Below are 18,688 nucleotides of genomic sequence, written 5' to 3'. Positions count from 1 at the left end.
TCCTGATCTAGTCATCTATGTTTCCCCATCTGGTTGTTCCTAGACACCTTGGACTCAAGCCTCTATTTCAATTTATGTTAACAGTTTGTGATCCACAGTGGAAGCTTAGCAGTTACCCCAGACTCCTGCCTACCGCTCCTCCTGAGCCATCTCGGCTACCTTGAATGTCTCAGCCCTTAACTACTTCTCTCACCCGTGCCCTCTGGCATGGTGCTGTCACCGGGTCCTGTGGGTCTGCCTGTCACCTTCAGTAGACCCAGGAGCATTTCATGTTGACATTTCAAGGCCCAGTGAAATGGGTGAATGAATGAACAAATGAACAGTTGACTGATTTCTGAGACACTTGGGATGATTTCCATTTACGATAACATTTTTCTTAATTTCTTTTTACTGGAACTACGGAATTATTTTTGCTTGCTGATGCCAACATTTTTAAAAGCACTGTAATTTTGAGGAAATATTTTACCATATTAAATTCCTTTCTATCCCAGGCCACACATACAGATATATAAACTTTGAAAGGAGGAATTATTTGTTATATTCATGCTAACTTGTTGTGTTTGGACATTTCCCTTAGTGGTTTTATGTATGTGATTGTGCTGTTGGTACAACTGGGAAATAGTTCCTTTAAATGTCAGGGAGAATTGATGTTAATAACCTAGTTGGAATTAAATTTGTACTTAATTAACCTGGATGCTGTCAGTTTCTAGAGTCGAAGAATTTTAGAGCTGGAATGTTGCTTTTTGAACTTCAGTGTAAGGAGAATTGCTTATGCTTGAATTGATTTGCTCTGTTTCCAAGTACTGGGCTGAGTAGAAATCATTGACTTTAATATTGGATGAGATGGAGCCACTGAAGATCAGTTTTTTAACCTTTTTTTTTTTTTTTTTTTTTTTTTAATTCCCATCCAACAGGGAGAGTCCCGTATTCTCAGAGTAAAAGTGGTTTCTGGAATTGATCTCGCCAAAAAGGACATCTTTGGAGCCAGGTATGTTTGCTTTTTTTTTTTTTTTTGGTGAGTTCTACAGAACTTGGCAAATACTCTTCAAATTTAGGTGGGCACCAGAATCCCCTGGAAGGCTTCCTAAAATGAGTTCACTGGGCCCCATCTGCAGAGATGCTGATGTAGTCAGTGATGCTGCTGCACCTGGTCCAGGGGCCGCATTCTGGGGGGAGCAGGGGGATATGGACGGTTTTGCATCACAACAGTGGTTAACAGGTTTGTCCTTCATATAGGCTGATTTCATGAGGAAATTAGGTTCTGGTGTTTTTTTTTTTTTTTCCTCAGTAGCAAAATACAGTGTGGGGGCCGGGTGAAGTGGCTCACATCTGTGATCCTAGCACTCTGGGAGGCCGGGGTGGGAGGATTGCTTGAGCTCAGTAGTTTGAGACCAGCCTGAGCAAAAGTGAGACTTTGTCTTTACTAAAAATAGAAATACATGCCTGTAGTCCCAGCTACTCAGGAGGCTGAGCCGAGGAATTTGAGGTTGCAGTGGGCTATGATGATGCCACTGCACTCTAGCCAGGGTGACAGAGTGAGACTCTGTCTCAAAAAAAAAAAAAAAAAAACTTCATTGGCTTTTTTTTTTTTTTTTAATCAAACCCTTTCATTAAAAAAAATTAAATTGATTCAGATTGTATTTCTCAGCCTGTTAAGAAGATCCGAGGTTAAAATTGTAGAGGAATTAGGTTCCAAATCTTAGAAGAGGCAAGCAAATTGAGCCTTGAGTTTTGACTGTTTATATGATAGCAGGCAGGTTCATTTCTAGGGCCCAGGGTGGAAAGGAATTATCCTTCAAGATGTTAATTAGAAAGATAAATGGCGTGTGGCCTCATGGACCAAGTGCCAGAAAATGAGTCAGAAATTCTGATCGCTGGTTCTGTTCTTCATTTTCTTAAATTAATAAATAGATACACACCCTTCCCCCACCGGCCTCTCTCAGCCATCAGCTTTGTCCGAAGTGCCGTAGCTCTCCAAGGACCCACTTGCCAGTGGGTCTAAAATGCAAGTGTGAGGTGGCGGTGTAGCTTAGTGCCAAGTTGGCTTCTCACCCTGGGGTGTCATCGCCTTATAATTTTGCCAGATGACTTGCATTCTCCCTCCAAGTTATCTTGGGCAAATCCCTTAAAACCACAGTGTCCTGTATGTGAGTTTAAAACAAGGATAACAGTTTTCTTGGTAACTGGCGTGCTGGAGTCGGGGAGGAACCCAGGGTGACTCTCGTGGTCTGCAGCTCTGTCGTGTTTACAAGAGGCAGTCACAGCGTGGGAGGTTTCAGAGTGTTTGTTCTCTGCCGTCCCCGTGCCCTGCAGAGCCCCAGGCCAGCAAAATGCCTTCTCCCCCAGCCTCGTCACTGAGTGTCCCCTCCAGCACTGTGCCTGACTGGACACCTCGTTCTCCGTTGGCAGAAGAAAGGCTGGGTAGGAATTGGAACCTGCAGACAGGATAATGGACGGGGGAGGAAGGGCAGTTGTCGTGAGGCAGGGTCAGAAACTTTCACGTGGTGGAAATCCTGTCGACGCTGATGTGTTTAAAGACGGGGGTTTATGGTCTGTGGGGCTCCACCTCCTTTGTCTCCAAGGGAGGTCGCCTGGGTCACCGGGCCTGAGGTGGGGGCGGTTGGAGGGGCAGAGTAAGATGGGCGGGCCGTGGTGGGGGGAGTAGAGCCTTCATCTCTCCGTGCCCCCCCCCCCCCAGGTGATGACGGAAACTGTCTGTGGCTCCAGCTCGGGGGACTGGAGTTTGTGGGGCCTGGGGCCTCCGTCCCCGCGGCAGTTGGCGGATCACCCGCGGGAGGCCTGTGCCTGAAATGCCCTTCTCCTTTTCAGCCTCTCTGCCCCAGTCCGGGGCTTAGGATACAAGGTCGTTTTCCAGCTCCTTCCAGTCCAGTCTCACTTTTTTAAAGGAACCTTTGTTCGAAGAAGATTTGATAATTGAGCTGTTGCTGCGCTCGAACATTTGAGCAGTTGGCGCATGTGGCAAACAGCAGCGGTGGAGAAAGATGTCTCCCTTTGGACCATACCTTGAGGTCGAAAAAGGGCAGTCATACAATCTGTCATCTAAACTGGGACACTTTTGTCTGGAACAAATGCTAAATCGAATGGGATGTCAGGACATAAGATGTAAATTGAGACTGTGGTCACCCTGGGTCAAAGGCATCCGGTCTTTATTATCCCTACAATGGAAAAAAAAGGCAATGTGATTCTTTTCAAAATGGTTTTTAAAAAATGCTGAGCAAAAGAAAGTCTAACCTTTAAAAAAGCAGGCCACGTGTAAAAATGCTACTAAGACTCAAAAGGGAAGTAAAGCCCTGCTCAAGAGAAGCCTACCTAGGGTGCCCCAGCACCCCCCTGTTTGCCTGTGAGTGCTCTCCTGAGGGTGCACCCCCCCCCCCTCAACGTCACCCAGATCTGGGGGCTCCTCTCATAGCTTGTCCTTAATGTCTGCTCGCTGGGTCCCTACCTCCTCCCTTACACAGGCCACCTCCCCGCCCCCCAGCAGGCTGCGTCCTGTCTCCTGAGTGCCTGTGCTGCCTGGGAAGCACTGTGCGTAGTTCCGTCAGTGGGCTTGACTTGTTCCATCGTTTAGAATTGTTCCTTTCTCCCAAAGTAGATTTTTAACTTCTGCTGGCTAGGATTATATTTTATTTACTTGTTTTTTATCTTCCTTGGCCTAGAACAGCACCTAGCACCTAGCACAGTACTCAAGAAGTATTTACCAAAACAGTGCATGAATTGGGACCAGATCTCCTTCCTTCTCCCCTTCTCTTCCTACCCCTTCACTGAAAACTCACATTCTCTACGTGTTCCATGAAGTTGCCTTTGCTTATGTTTTCCCCTCCGCCTGGAACCTGCTCACGTCCTTTCTGGCAGCTACATACTCATCCATCAAGGCCCAGTTTGGGTGGCCACACACTGGGTAAGGTGTCCCCACTCCCCCATCATCCCCAGCCCAAGAGGACAGACGCCTGCTGCTCCCTGGGCTGTAGTGGTTCTGCCCGTCTCCTCCTTCCTCCAGCCCCTCGTGTCTGCAGAGTCGGGAGGCTCAGAGTCTACAGCCCCGTCTTACTACTGTCTGTAAGCCCAGAGATCTTGGCACATGGCAGTGGCCCAGTCAGTTGACTTGCATTCGTTGAGTGGAATGTCATGTGTTATGCTGTGGCACAGGGTCACCAACCTGGAGGGAGGGGCACCTTTTCTCTTCCTCTGGAGCTGCCAGTGACCCATCAAGCATCTCTCCCAGCCACCCAGGGGAGGCGCTTTTGTCTAATCCTTACAAAGGCTCTGTGTAGACCAGCAGAGGAGGAGGCCCGCTAGGACTTGGATAAAAGGTGCGTGCAGAGAGAGGGTTAAGGGAAGCGAGCTCCAGGCTGGGGTCAGAGGAAAGATGCTGGAGAGCCAGTGGGATGGCAGGCAGGGGAGGGGGCTCTCCAGCAGTCGGAGATGGGGCTCAGCGGACCCCTCTGGGCTCAGCCGGCTTGCGTTTTACACACTGGGCGATGGGGCAGGGACAAGTCCTGGTGTTTGGCCACAGTGACATGTGCAGTAAGGGGTAGGTGAGTCGTGCTTTCTTAAAGTGGGGTGTAAGGAAGGAGGGCAGCGAGTCACAATGGCTCATGTTTCCTAAGCACTCACTGTGTATCAAGTGTGGTTGGAACTATTTGTGTGGGAGCTCATTCGATCCTCTGCAGCAAGTACTGTTCTTTCTACTTTGCAGGTAAGGAAACTGAGGCAAAGCTGCAGTTCATTGTAAAGTCTACACCCCTAGTAAGTTGTGGAGCTGGGGATTGACTGAGCCAAGGCCTAGGCTCTTAATGTCAGTTAGTCATGGACTGTGGTTTGAGTGTTTGCAGGTTGCTGGGCAGTGTGCATGGAGCCCAGTGTAATGCCATCAGATTCTGCCTAAACTTAGCAAAGAAGGAATCTCTCTTTGATAGGTGAGGAAATTGAGAGGTGGTCATCAGCCCAAGATCAAACAAGGGTGTAGGGAGTGGTAAGAACAATTAAGCTCAGATTTATGTGACTTCTAATGCCACACTCTTTCCAATGATAGCTTAATGCTCTTCTTGGAGGATAAAGGTTCAGGAATTAGGTAGGTCATCGGACTAGATCAGTGGTCCCCAACCTTTCTGGCACCAGGGACTGGGTTCATGGAAGACAGTTTTTTCACAGACCAGGGATGGAGGGGATGGTTTTCAGGATGATTCAAGTACATTACATTTATTGTGCACTTTATTTCTATTATTACATTGTCATATACAATGAAATAATTATAGAACTCAACATAATGCAGAATCAGTGGGAGTGCTGAGCATGTTTTCCTGCAATTAGATGGTCCCATTTGGGGGTGATGGGAGACAGTGACACCCAACGTGTGTTGCTTATGTCCAGTCTACTCTGTAATCTTGTTTTGGTTCCTATCACTGCAGAAAACCCTGCTTCACAAAGATAGGATGTTGGAAATGGAAGCAGGCTTGCAGTGCTTTTTTGGCAATCTCAGGGATATTCCACCTTGACTTTAATCCAGAATGTATGGAGATTTGAAGTTGTCTCAAACATACTTGTAAGGCTACCGTCATTTGCCATCTCAAGCAGCTGATCCTCTTCTAGCATAGACAAAGTCAATTCACCCAGCCTATTCACTAATGGGTCAGGGATCCGTTCCTTCCCAGTTTGGGGATCTTTTGTGGGTGGGAAGTAGTGCTCAAACTCTTTTGAAAGCTCAGATAGGTGATCATGCACCAGCTGGGAGACAGAAGGCCCTGGCTCAGTCTCTTTCAAAATCTCTGCTAATGTTTGAAACATGTCAGAAATCCCAGTGGTCAGTCGTCACCCCCATATTTCCAGTTTGGCTCTGAATGCAGCCACTTTATCTTAAGCCAGTTTGAACACAGTTGTTTTTCTTCCCAGAAGTGACAGATTGAGTTTGTTGAGCAGGTTGAATATGTCACACAAGTAAGCGAGTTTTGTGACCTGTTCTATGTCACTGAAATGTGCTGCCAGTGGTCACTGTTTTTCTAAAAGAAATCTCTGGAGCAGCTCTTGTTCCTCATAAACTCTGGCCAGTGATCTATCTTTAGCAAGCCACCTCACTTCTGTGCATAAGAGAAGACTTGTGTGCTCTGTGTCCATCTCCTCGCAGAGCTGCATGAACAGATGTTAAATTAAGGGCATGTATTTATAATGTGGTTAATAATTTTAAGGGAATCCTGCAAAACATTGTTTAGCTCAAGTGACATTTTTTGGCTAGCCAGCATTTCTCTGTGGATGACTCACATTCAGAGCGACCTGCTTGACCCAAGTAATGAAACCAGAAAGCCGTCCAGTCACAGCAGCCGCTCTATTCATGCATACACTGACACAAAATGACCAGTGCAGTGTTCCTGATATGGAATCATTCAAAGACTTGAATAGTTCTGCAGCTGTGGTGTTGGTTGGCAACGAAAGTGCACATAGGCCGGGCGCGGTGGCTCACGCCTGTAATCCTAGCACTCTGGGAGGCCGAGGCGGGTGGATTGCTCAAGGTCAGGAGTTCGAGACCAGCCTGAGCGAGACCCCGTCTCTACTAAAAATAGAATGACATTATATGGACAACTAAAAATCTATATAGAAAAAATTAGCCGGGCATAGTGGCGCATGCCTGTAGTCCCAGCTACTCGGGAGGCTGAGGCAGTAGGATCGCTTAAGCCGAGGAGTCTGAGGTTGCTGTGAGCTAAGCTGACGCCACGGCACTCACTCTAGCCTGGGCAACAAAGTGAGACTCTGTCTCAACAAAAAAAAAAAAAAAAAAAAAAAAAGAAAGTGCACATAACACATCCTCATGCACACCCTCCTGAAAAATATATCGTACAGAAACAAGCATTGTTGCCTTGTCGTCAACATCGGTAGACTCATCAGCCTGGATTGCGTACCATGATGACTCATTAATTCTCTCTACCAATTGTGCTTCAATATCCTCTGCTATTTCATCATTTCATCGAGTTATGGTGCGAGCCAAAAGAGGAACACATGCCACCTTTTGAACGGCAGCCTCTCCTAAATGTTTGTGGCAGATGTCCTTAGTAGCAGGCAGGATCAACTTTTAACCAATAAATAGTAAAGGGCTTCTTAGCTTTAGCAATGCTGTTAGCCACTAAGAATGATACTTTCAGTGTGGACACATTTGGTGAAGTGGTGGCCTTCAGTAATTGCTTCTGTTCTTCGTGTCCATGTTTTTTTCTTTTGAAAAACTCCAAAGGCTTGTCTTTTAATGCAGGGTACTTGCTCTCCATGTGGCGGAACAGTTTTGAAAGTTTCATGGCTTTGTTGGATAGCTGGTCAACACACATTATACAAACTGGGCTTGGAGACTGTGAATCACCTGTTAAAATGAACCCATAATTTAAGTAAGAAACTTGGTATTTTCTTTTAAATGCAGCTTTCATTTTGTGGCAGTCTTAGAGTCTTCTGCTGTCTCATCATTATGTCTTTCCCCCTTTTCTTTGTTCTTCTTCTTCTTTTTTTTTTTTTTTTGGGGGGGGAGACAGAGTTTTGCTCTGTCGCCCATGCTAGAGTGCCATGGCATCAGCCTAGCTCACAGCAACCTCAGACTCCTGAGCTCAAGCAATCCTCCTGCCTCAGCCTCCCGAGTAGCTGGGATTACCGGCGCACACCACCACACCCGGCCAGTTTTTTCTATTTTTAGTGGAGACAGGTCTCAGACTGGCCTGGAACTCCTGACCTTAAGAGATCCTCCCTCCTTGGCCTTCTGGAGTGCTAGGATTACAGGCATGAGCCACCATGCCCGGCCTCTTTCCCGCTTTTCAAAGCAGCTCTCCAGCGACGTTAGTGTTTTACTCGTTTGTGCTGGGGTTAGCTTGGGGGCTCACCAAAGCTGTGACTGAGACAAGTACGCAGTGAGGGAAAGTGGTGCAGATGGAAGTGGTGAAATAGTAGGTAGGCCACGCGTGGACTAAAATACTAACCGCTGTCAGATTCTGACTTACAGCCTGCCACCAGATGCAGCTTAATTGTCACTTGCCACTGACTGATAGGGTTTTAATATGTGTCTGTAAATACAGGTGAAGCTTCACTGGTTTGCCTGCTGCTCACCTCCTGCTGTGCAGCCCAGTTCCTAACAGGCCACAGACCTTACGGGTCCTCAGCCCAGGGGTTGAGGACTGCAGGACTAGGTCAATATTAGTGTTCCTCCAAAAACCTGAGATTTGATGATTTGGTCCCTTTTTTATTAGCAGATTTAAAAAACTGGCCATTGTATTTGATGGTAGCTGATAAAACTTTTGAATTGGAGTGAATATCATCAACTATTAGATTTAGAATAGTTGCATTTTGCAAATTAAGATCTTAAAGTTTTCCTTTTAAAGTCAGGATGGCTGAAACTTGCAAGTTTCAGACTATATTCTTTTTCAGTTAAGCTTGCATCTCAAGACATTTAACCTTTTGCCATAGGCTTAAAGCAGTCATTGAAGAGTGTCACTTAAAGGCAGGTTTTAGATTTAATCTCTTTCCCTTTTCCTTAATTTTGATCAGTGCCTTCATTTGAGATTACCTTGGATGCATTTGAGACTCCATAGCTGCTTTTTAAAATGTAGCAATGCTGGCTGAGAGAACCCAGCTCTAGAATGTCGGGCTTCCGTACAGAAGGTTCCAAGACACTCCGTGTGCAGTTGCTTCTTCATTGTGTGTGGTGAGCCATCGGCATCTATTAGTATCTATTTGGGTTGCTCTCATTTTGTCTTTTGTCAGCTCGTGACTCAAAATTTAAAACATGCATTGAAGGGACATGGCGAAAGTCCTTCTGTCTCCTGGTGATTGAGAGTGATGGCAACTTGGTGCCGTGTGGGGACGGCTCCGGGACACCGGCCTTCCTCAGCCTCCTGTCCAGATTTCTTAGCATTTTACTGCATTTGCATCATCTTTTTTCCCCTAAAGTATTCAGAAGTGAATTATAGACATCATGACATTTCGCTCCTAAATACTTCAGCCCACTTCTCTAGAAAACAGGAACATATTTCTGTATAACTACAGTACTGGTTTCACAAAATCAAAAGTAATTGCTTAATGGACTCTATTACCTGGTCCATTATCTGAATTCCCCCAACTGCCCCTAAAATGCCTTTTACAGCTGGGCCGTTTAAACTGGAATTCGGTTGAGAATCGTGTATTGCATTTAATTGGTTGGTCTGTCAAGACTCTTAATTTAGAATAGAGGTGGTCTCACCACATTGGATCATTTCCTGGTGGTATCACCGATGAATGAATTACAGTGTCCCATTTTCACCCTGTGTTACCTGTGCAGTCCTGTCTATTAGAAGTTGTACCTAAAGGCTGGATCAAATTTCGTGTAAACATTTGGGGCAGGGACGGTTGCTCCGTGTGCGTCCGGAGGGACCCGACATCTGGTTGTGCCATTATCTCTGATGCCATAGTTGATCCCTGGGTTAACGTGGGATCAGTCTGACAAATTACATTTTCCTCCCAGGTGGTCAGCAAGTAATTGGTGAGGTGATGTTTTGGCACCGTATACATGTATATTTTAAATACTGGTTTACTTTTTCTCCCAAAGGATTGGAAATTCTGTGGTTTTTTTTTTTTTTTCCCTTTGCTTTTTAAAAAACAGATTGTACAAAGGTAAATCTCCTTCTTTCTCTAGTAGAGAAACCTCAAGGCTGTTGTAAGGACCTTGAAATTCCCTTGCTCACCTGTAAGCACTTCTGGGTCAGCGATCAGAGCGGAGTTTGCAGACTGCTGTCCCTGGGGACCAGGCTGAATCCTCAGATGTGTCTGTCTGGCCTGTGGAGCACGAAAGCAAAAAAGCACAAATCCTGAGCCAGTGTTTGGGCAACTACATATTGAAAATCAGGATTTCTAGGTTTCTGGAAGATCTTGGGCCTGTGTCCCTGTGAGGTTGTATGCCTAGAGGTATGCGCTGTAGGTGGGACCGTGCCCTTTCGGCCACCATGGATGCCACACCCCCTGGGGTATTCTGATGTGGCTGTGAGGCCCCTTGAGGCACGGCCTACATTCGGTTTTGTCCCCTGCACTGTGTTTCTTTAGCATTTAGAAGTGACCTCTCTTCCTCTCCCCTATGGCAGAGCAGCACCTTGCACTGTGCAGACACTGCGTTTGTGATCTGCAAGCTCCTTGCACATCTGCACTTCTCTCTGGAGGCCTGCTTCAGCAGCCTGAGCTGTCTAGGGCATTGCTGAGAATCACAACAGCAACACTAATGGCCTCTGGGTCAGCATGTGTTTGTCTTAAAATCCCTGCACCAATGGCTCATACAATTATTTCATGTGAGAGCCCCAGAGAGCCTAACTCTTACACTCTTTGTTCTAATAGTACTCCTCCCCACCCCCCAAAGCCAAAAATGGTATAATTAACCCTTTCCCCTCAAATATAAATAAAACCCTTTTTTGTTCCACAGCAACCACACAACTGTTTACATTTTTGTGTTTACCTCCTAGTCTTTAAATATATGAATGTAGCAACATCCTTTTAAAATATGCCCATCCTGGCCTGCACACCATCCAGCCCACCAGGTTTCCCAGACAGGAACGTTAGAAGTGGCGAGCAGGTAACTGCATAGGGCAGGCCAGGCTCCATTCTGTGTCAGACCCTAAGGCTCGCTGTGCTACAGCTGGGTGGCGATAATGGATCTTCGTCATCTTGAATCCCTGAGACTGTGCTGTGTTCAGTATGCATGAATGGAGAATGCAGGAAATATCTGATCAGTTTTAAAAGATTTCCATATAAGTTTTTGGGTTTTTTTTTTTTTTTTTTGTCTTTCCAATTTTGGTAAATAAAGGAATGAGCTAGAGAGGTCACATTTCTGATGTTGTTGGACTCGTAAGAACCCTTTCTGCAGAGTCCTCTCCGCTTGCTTTTCCTTGACTGCAGATGCTTGAGTATATGGGTGTTGCCAAAGGAAGCTTTGCCCCACCAAGTGGCTTGACAGACAGCAGGAGGAAAACTGTGGGACTTACTGCCTCATTTTCTTCAGAGTCTAAATGAGGCTGTGGTCACAATGAGTCTGTAGGTCGGAGAATTTGATGTGTTTTAGGAAGATGAGAGTGTCCAACACTCAGTAGATGCTTGATAAATTTTGTTAACCTGGTCAGAGTGGAGCCTCAGAAAATTGAAAAATTTAAAAGCTGCTAAGAAGTTTTTTAGGGGTAGGATGTGTTTTGACTTAATTGCAAAGGCACCTGGAGGGGCAGAAATATGAGGCCAATTTCTGGGGTTGGTGAAGTCCTGAACGCACCCCGTGTCCTTTCCTCTGCCTCCTGCCCCGGCAGCCTCTCCGTACCCCCCCTCTCCTTCATTCCTGAGCCACCGGTGTCAGCATGCGCCCCCGGCCCCACCCCCCACCCCCCACCCCCATGGCCGACACCAGCATTTTTATCCTGGTGCCTTCTGTTTTTCTCACCATCTTTCTCTGTTTTTTGTTTGTTTTTTTTCCCCCTTGGGGGGAGAAAGAGTGTAAAAAGCTAAAGTATAAGGAAAGAAATGTTGCCAACTCGAGATGAGTCAGAAATGAAAGCAGTTCTGAATGTGTAAGACAATGAGGAAAATATTTATTTTACGAAAGTTGAACTAACAACCGAGCCTTCAGGAACACAGCCAGAAGGTGCTGGTAGAGAGAGGTGCCGTTAGGATGGGGGGACTGCTGCTGGTCCCCTCCCCCCAGCAGGGGAAGGGATTCCTTTCCCTGCCTGTGAGTGGCTCCCCGCCACCCCCGGGGGCTGGCTCTCCACCCCATCCTCAGGGAGACACTTTTGGGGAGGCCCTGAGAATGGTGTTCCCGGAACCCACTAGGCGTCTGTATTGTTGAAGGTGAAAATGTTCCTTATCCCCAAAAGTCATGCTTTTAAGCATGCACAATCCTAAATCCATTTTGGAAACTTATCTTTGGAACTCCAAAATGTTAAATTTTCAGATGTACATCTCCTATGTTGTATTAATCTTCTAAGAAACATTTTCATAGACTTCATAAAATTATTTAACGTTAATATTTGGGGGAGAGGCCCGGAAGATAAGATTTTAAAGACTCTTTCTTTCATAAAGAGTGATCTGGAAGGAAGGTTAAGTGAACTGGAAGGTTTTTCAATGGTAAATAAACCTTTCCTAAGTGCTGTAGGTAGTTATCCAAATCAGAGCCAGCATTTTTTTCCCCCTATAAAGGACCAGATAGTAAATAGCCGAAGTTTTGAGGGACTTACGGCTGTGACATAGCACAAAAGCAGCCTTGGGCAGTATGTAAACAAATGGGCATGTCTGTGTGCCAGTGGCCCATGGGCCATAGTTTGCCAGCCCCTGACAGTATAAGCCATTGATTCTCTACAATGTATATATTTAGAACTAGGAGTATCAGTATTATTTGGTCATGCTTTCCAGATTAAAGTCTCTCATAGAGCTGCTGGTCAGTCAATGATAGAAAGTAATTCTGCTAGTATTGACTTTTGGGCTGGGGGAATGGGGTTTCTAGATAGTGTGGTAGCTTTTTTTTTCTTATCTGTTCAAGGGCAGCATGCTTAAAATATAGCTTATGAAACTTTTAGATATGCACTGTGAATTTTAAGGTCTACAAATGGATGCAACTGTATAACGTTTTTGTCTTAGAGAAAATTATTCCCACTGCTTTGCATATAAATATATGAACAATAAATAACAATGAATATATATGCATACGAGCAGATGCAGACACATAATTTAAATGAAGGTATTGCAATTAATATTGCCTGCTTTCCCTACTGAATACTACTTAGACTTATGACCTTAGTATGAGAAATATTTAATAAGGAATCTACAATGTGTAACTCCCCAGTAAATTATTAAAAGAACTGGCATTCCTACTGTAAAATGTCAACACAAGTGATATAAAATATGCCTTGATTGTTAATGAATGTGTGCTAACATTCCTTCTGGCATAAACAGAGGAATGGGTAATAAATATACTTCAAGGGTTGTTTGCATTTTCCTCCTTCCTTATTGTGGGTACATTATTGTACTTTCCCTATTGAAGAACTGATTTTTTTTTTCAAATCACTGGTATTTTTAGATGCTCAAAATTAGGCATTTGTGGTGGCAAAGTAGAGAAACATTCGAAAGAAACACTCTGTTTTGAGTGTGGGAATGACTGGTTGAGAAATCAAAATGGGCCAATCTTACACTTTATCACCCTTTCTTTTTCTTTTTCTTTTCTTTTTTTTTTTTTTTTTGAGACAGAGTCTCACTCTGTTGCCCAGGCTAGAGTGAGTGCCGTGGCGTCAGCCTAGCTCACAGCAACCTCAAACTCCTGAACTCAAGCGATCCTCCTGTCTCAGCCTCCCGAGTAGCTGGGACTACAGGCATGCACCACCATGCCCGGCTAATTTTTTCTATATATATTTTTAGCTGTCCATATAATTTCTTTCTATTTTTAGTAGAGATGGGGTCTCGCTCTTGCTCAGGCTGGTCTCGAACTCCTGAGCTCAAACGATCCGCCCACCTCGGCCTCCCAGAGTGCTAGGATTACAGGCGTGAGCCACCGCGCCTGGCCCACCCTTTCTTTTTCTAGTCAGAGAACGATAGTATTGTTCATATATTATTTCAAAACTTTCTCTCATATACTGACTTGAATCACTTGAGAGTTCGCTGAGAATAGAGACTTTCACTTCGGTGGAGTGATTTTAAACGTTATCTAATGAGTGTCTGCAAAACAAAAATTTGCAAACTCCTTTCTTCCAGGATGGTTTACTGGCTCCCCTCGTGTAATTGTATTTTCTCTTGTTAGTAAATGTATTGTCAAACCATCATGTTCTAGAAATGAGATGAATCACTAGTGAGGCCAAGATCTTTTGTTTGCCCTGGTGCAGTGTCTTGGCCTGGAACCTCAAAATATCTGCAACTGTTCTTTCTCTGGAAGGATCCGTGTCAGCAGATGGCTTCACCATCTATCCAGGCACCCAAGCTGGGGACCTGGGGGTTGTCCTCACCTCTCTCATCCCTCCTGCCCCCATGTCTGGTTCAGTGTTTGTATCCAGGGCTTCTCAAGCAGTGCCTGTATCTGCCTTGTTCCCTCTGTCCCTCCACGTGTGTACAGAATTCTCTAAAACGTAAACAGATGGTCTTTTGCCTGCCGACACTTCAGTGATTGCAGGAGGCCGTCGGTGAAGCCCTGCGGTGCATCCCTTGCCTTGGGCTCCTCTGAGCAGCCACGCTCGGTCCTGTGGTTCCCCAAGACCATGCTGTCTCTCCTCGGTGCCCAGAACCACCACCGTCTTCCCTTTGTGCAACTGGCCTGTTTCTTGTCCTTTCTCGGGCCAGTGTTGCTGACCCTTGGCCACCCTGCCTAGGTGGAGAGGACCTTGGCTGGTTCCGTTAGGCTGAATTTCTTTTTCCTGCTTTTGTGTTGTCCGAGTGATTAATACATGCCTTGATTTTGCTTACCCTGTGATTTCATTAATTTTACTGTTTTATTTTATTATTCTATAAATAGGTATCTTTAAGAGCCTCACATTCTTTAAAATATACAGGTTAGATATCAGTGAACATTAGATTATTTTTCTCTCCTTTCTACTTTAAAGTTAGCAGAGATGCCTTTATTTTTAAGGGAAGCCTCACCCGGAGGGGTCTGTGCCCATGTGGCGCTCATTAGAGGGCGGGTTTTGTGGAGCATGTGGAACTAGGAAGGTCTCAAGGGGCTTTTCCTGTGTGGGTCCTGCTGCGGTGTATTGGGGAGTTACCGCTCCCTCTGGTGGCCATATTGTTGGGTGCATTTTTGTTCTAGACAATAAAAATGGTATACAAATCTAATAATCCATCGAAGTTTTTTCCTTTTTTTTTTAAGACATTGTTAATTCCAATCTTGTTTGTTTTGGCAGGTATCTAATCATGCTTAAATAGTGACACTTATGCAGAGGAAAGAATGGTTTTAGTTTAAGCAATTCCTACTTTTTAAATAGTGTGTTTTAAAATAGAAAATACATAGTATTAAACTCTATTTCCCCCTTTTTTCTTTTTTTTTCCTCTGTTAATTCCTAAATTTGTAGAATCGTCAGTAAAATGACACTCAGTAAAAAGGAATAATTAACTGATACTGGGAAGAAATTAAATTCTTCAAATGAGTAGTTTATGTATTCCAATATGTTTTCATAGACAAAATGAATTATAATACATTTTTAGTTTCAAATTTTTATGGGCCATAACTTGAACACTCTTTCAGATTTCTTTACAAAAAGAATTCCAGACTGATCTGCTTCATATAGAAAAATAAATATTGTTACAAATGGTCGCCTATGTCCCTGGTAATATGGGGAACAGGTGTGGATCATGTCAAAAGTATTTATATTTGGCTTTGGAATAAAACATTTTTTCCCTTTGCATATGGTTCTGTCTGAGGTTGTAGGAGTTTTTATTATTAAAGAGACGTTAGTGAAGCAACCCATAACATGGGAAAAACTCAGAGGGGGCTAGAGAGGTCTTTAAAACATTTTTTCCTATTGTCATCTCTTCCCTGTAGCTGTGTAATAATGAACGTAGACAGCATTATTTTTCAGTTTAATGATAGTGTCCCTGAAAGAACCATAGCAACAGCATTTTTTAATTTTAATTTTTTAAAATGCAAGTTTGGGTCTTTCTTTCTGGCATGCTTGAGTTTTGTTTTTTGATAGAAAAATTCTAGGAGCAGAGGAAAGAGCCTGGGGAGTCTTGATGGAAGAAACTTGGGCAGACTGCCTGTGGTGGGCTTAAAACAGAGTAAGGGGTGCCTAAAACACCCACAGAGGACAGTGGTGTGGGGAATTTATTTACTCATTTTGCAGTAACATCCTTCCCTTCCTTTGCCATCTCTAAATGTCTGCAAATACTGACAAAAACAAGACGAAAGCCGTGCATAGTTTCAACGGGACAAAATTGAGGAGGCAGGAAAAAAAGCGTCAGTTTGGGGTGATTTTAAAATAAAGTTTATTTTCTTTTCAGTTGCAGACATTAAGATTTATTCTCAGGGGTGTTTGGACAATTACTGCAGCTCTCTCCAGGGGCCTAGACATTGATACATTTTGATACTTAGTTTCCTTTTATGAGAAGATAGTTTGTTCTCATGAGACAGTGTTTCCCTGTGACAGCCGGATGGTGTTAAAATGCTATATACATACAAGGTCTTATTGTTCATTTTCTTTAGACACCTCCTCCTGACAAAAGCAAACCTCCAAAGCAAGCAGATGAATGGACAAATGAAAATCCTAAAACAATCTCAGCTGAGACCTTCCTCTTTGCTTGACTTTATCCTCCAGGGCATTTGTGTGGCTCTGAGGCTTTCTCTGTAGAGGAAACTGAATAGAAAGTGTTCCTCCTACGAGGAGGGACGGGCTAATACTGTTGCTCTGCTTGCTGAGGCTGTAAATATTGTAAGCAAGCAAGGCCTAAAATTGGGTTGACATAAGAATGTACATATTAAAGAAAATAGTTTGAGCGTCCATTGAAGAGAATTCTGTCCCCTTCTGCACCCCCCCCCAAAGAAACAGCAGTGCCAATAAGGATCATAGATCCTTTTCCAGATTACTTTGAAATTTACCTATTTAAATATTGAAAATGGTGCATGTTATTGTGAAAATCTCATCAGACATGGATGAGGCAGGAAACAAAAGCTCTGCTAGGCTCTCCGCCCTCAAGCTTACTTAGCTAGACCCCTTTGAGAGTAGCCCCCAAACCTTTCTGTGTGTGCGGGGGGAGGGGGGGGTAAGGATCACATTAGACAGTCTTATTAATGTGTTGTTTTCAATTGCACAGTTCACTGTGGAACTGTTTCTGGATCATATCAGATGTATATCTGTCTTAGCGTTTTCTGTGGCTGCACAGAGTTCGAGAATGTTTAGAAGCCACTGTGTTAAAGAGTAGTGGCCATCCCTTTAGATCCTCAGCTGCCAGGACTTGTCTTGAGCCTGTCCTTGTAGTTCGTTTGGTCAGAGGAAGTGACTGCTGCAGCTGGACATTTGCTGTTTGTGCCTTGGTTTTTTTTCAGATGTGTTTTGAACCCGTAATGTTTTGTGCACTGTGCGAGGCACTGGGCAGGGAGGGGACGTTAGATGGGGTCTCAGCCTGCTCAGGGCTTAAATTCTGCACCCACTTCATCTTTTAAGTGTTTGGCCAACTACAAAGGAAGCCACTTTGGAAGATAATCCCTCTCTGCCTTTGCACCTGGCTCTCCTGTCGTGGGAGACCTGGCCCCAGAGCAAGCTTCCTCCTGGTAACCTGGGTTGTCCTGGGAACACGTCTGCCCATAGAAATCGTGCTCTAGGTAAAGGTTCCCCATACTGTGCCGGCCATCCTTGGTGCAAACATTTGCCCAAGGGTGGCATTTGTGCTGGTTCTTAGAGCGTTTATTTAGCTGGGCAGTCACGGGCTGCATCATCTCCCCAGCATGCTCTCTGGCTAGGTAGGATGAACTCTCTCACCTGAGCTCTGAGCCACAGCTGCTCACCTGCAGGCCCCCTCCTTGAAGAGAGCTCTTTGAGTTGTATGTTATTTGGTTGATTGGGTGTTCATTTGGAAGCTCTATGTGGTGCTCACGGGCCTATTACCTACAGCTGACTGCATCCTGCACTTGTGGGTATCATTTAAGATTGTTTCATCAGATTCCATTTACCCAGGTTTTACTTAGTTTGCTGTAAGTTTGCAAAAAGACTTTTTTAACTTAAAAATTGCAGGTAGAAACATTAATTTTGAATCATTTTTATTTAACTTCTACTCTCTTTCCTCTTTATAGCCTCTTTTATTCATTTTAACTGCTGGTGTCCAAAGAGCTCCAAGTTCACTTATAGAAAAAAAAAGTTAATTATCAAAAAAGAAATAACAACCTAAAAGAAGTAGGCTTGTATTTGCAACCTTAAGGATTTAATATGTTGATAGGAGGGACTTTTAGAAGGAGGGTGTCCGGGTGTCTTGGTAGGTACGTCTGGCTCCAGTGTCACCATTCTCTTAGGAATTGCTCTGTTGGGAAGTCGCAGCTTGTGGAAGGGTCTGAGGTCGTGGGTTTTCCCCTAGCAGCCTGCCCGGTGTGGTTTTGAAGGTGGAGAGACCTGGCTGGAGAGGCCTTGTCGAGCATGGGGGGTGGTGGGATGGGTGGTTGGTGGCTCACAGAAGTTTTCCAGAGGAGCTGGACCCATTCTTGAAGTTTCTTGAAAGGATTAGCACGATGTAGTTCAGAAATGTTTTTTCATGGAGTTGTGGTTTTGGGGTACAGAAAGATGTTTGTCTGAGCCCTGCTCCCCCTGCTCCTGAAACACAGACCTCACCCTGAGGAGGAGAGAGCACGTGTTTGTTTAATCAGCACTGAGAGTGCCCAGCCTTGGTCATGGTCCTCCTCTCATAGCGACAGTGCAAATGTGCAGCCGAACAATGAGCCACACGTTCATGCTAAATGCCACAGGAATGACAGGGAGGCCTTGTGACCAGACTGTGGGGGTTATATTATGCCAAACTGTGGCTCACTTCCCTGTAAGCTTCTGATACAGAGTGTGGAGTTAGCACTGTTGCTAGGCCCAGAGTCCAAAAGGAATAATACCTTTTCCATATCAAACGCTTTAAAGCTAATCAGTGTCCACACACCTTAGTTTTTAAAAAAGAGGTTTAAAGTGGTTTCATCTCAACAACAGCCCCAAATTATGGAAGCTATAAATGACCAGACTGATGAATATGTCTTAAAACA

General features: G+C 44.6%; 1 protein-coding gene across 3 annotated transcripts in view; it reads left to right on the top strand.

Annotated features, from left to right (window-relative positions):
* Window positions 1-926: 926 nt before the first annotated feature.
* Window positions 927-18,688, top strand: part of NEDD4L (NEDD4 like E3 ubiquitin protein ligase) — a 220,275-nt gene continuing 202,513 nt past the window's right edge. For all 3 annotated transcript variants that reach the window (XM_069468360.1, XM_069468359.1, XM_069468357.1), the window contains exon 1: window positions 927-988. The gene's annotated coding sequence lies outside the window, so the exon portion shown is untranslated. The remainder of the gene's footprint in view (window positions 989-18,688) is intronic.

This window comes from Eulemur rufifrons, chromosome 5, assembly GCF_041146395.1.
Source record: "Eulemur rufifrons isolate Redbay chromosome 5, OSU_ERuf_1, whole genome shotgun sequence".
Taxonomy (NCBI): Eukaryota; Metazoa; Chordata; class Mammalia; order Primates; family Lemuridae; genus Eulemur; species Eulemur rufifrons.
This window is presented reverse-complemented; position numbering and strand designations above follow the sequence as displayed.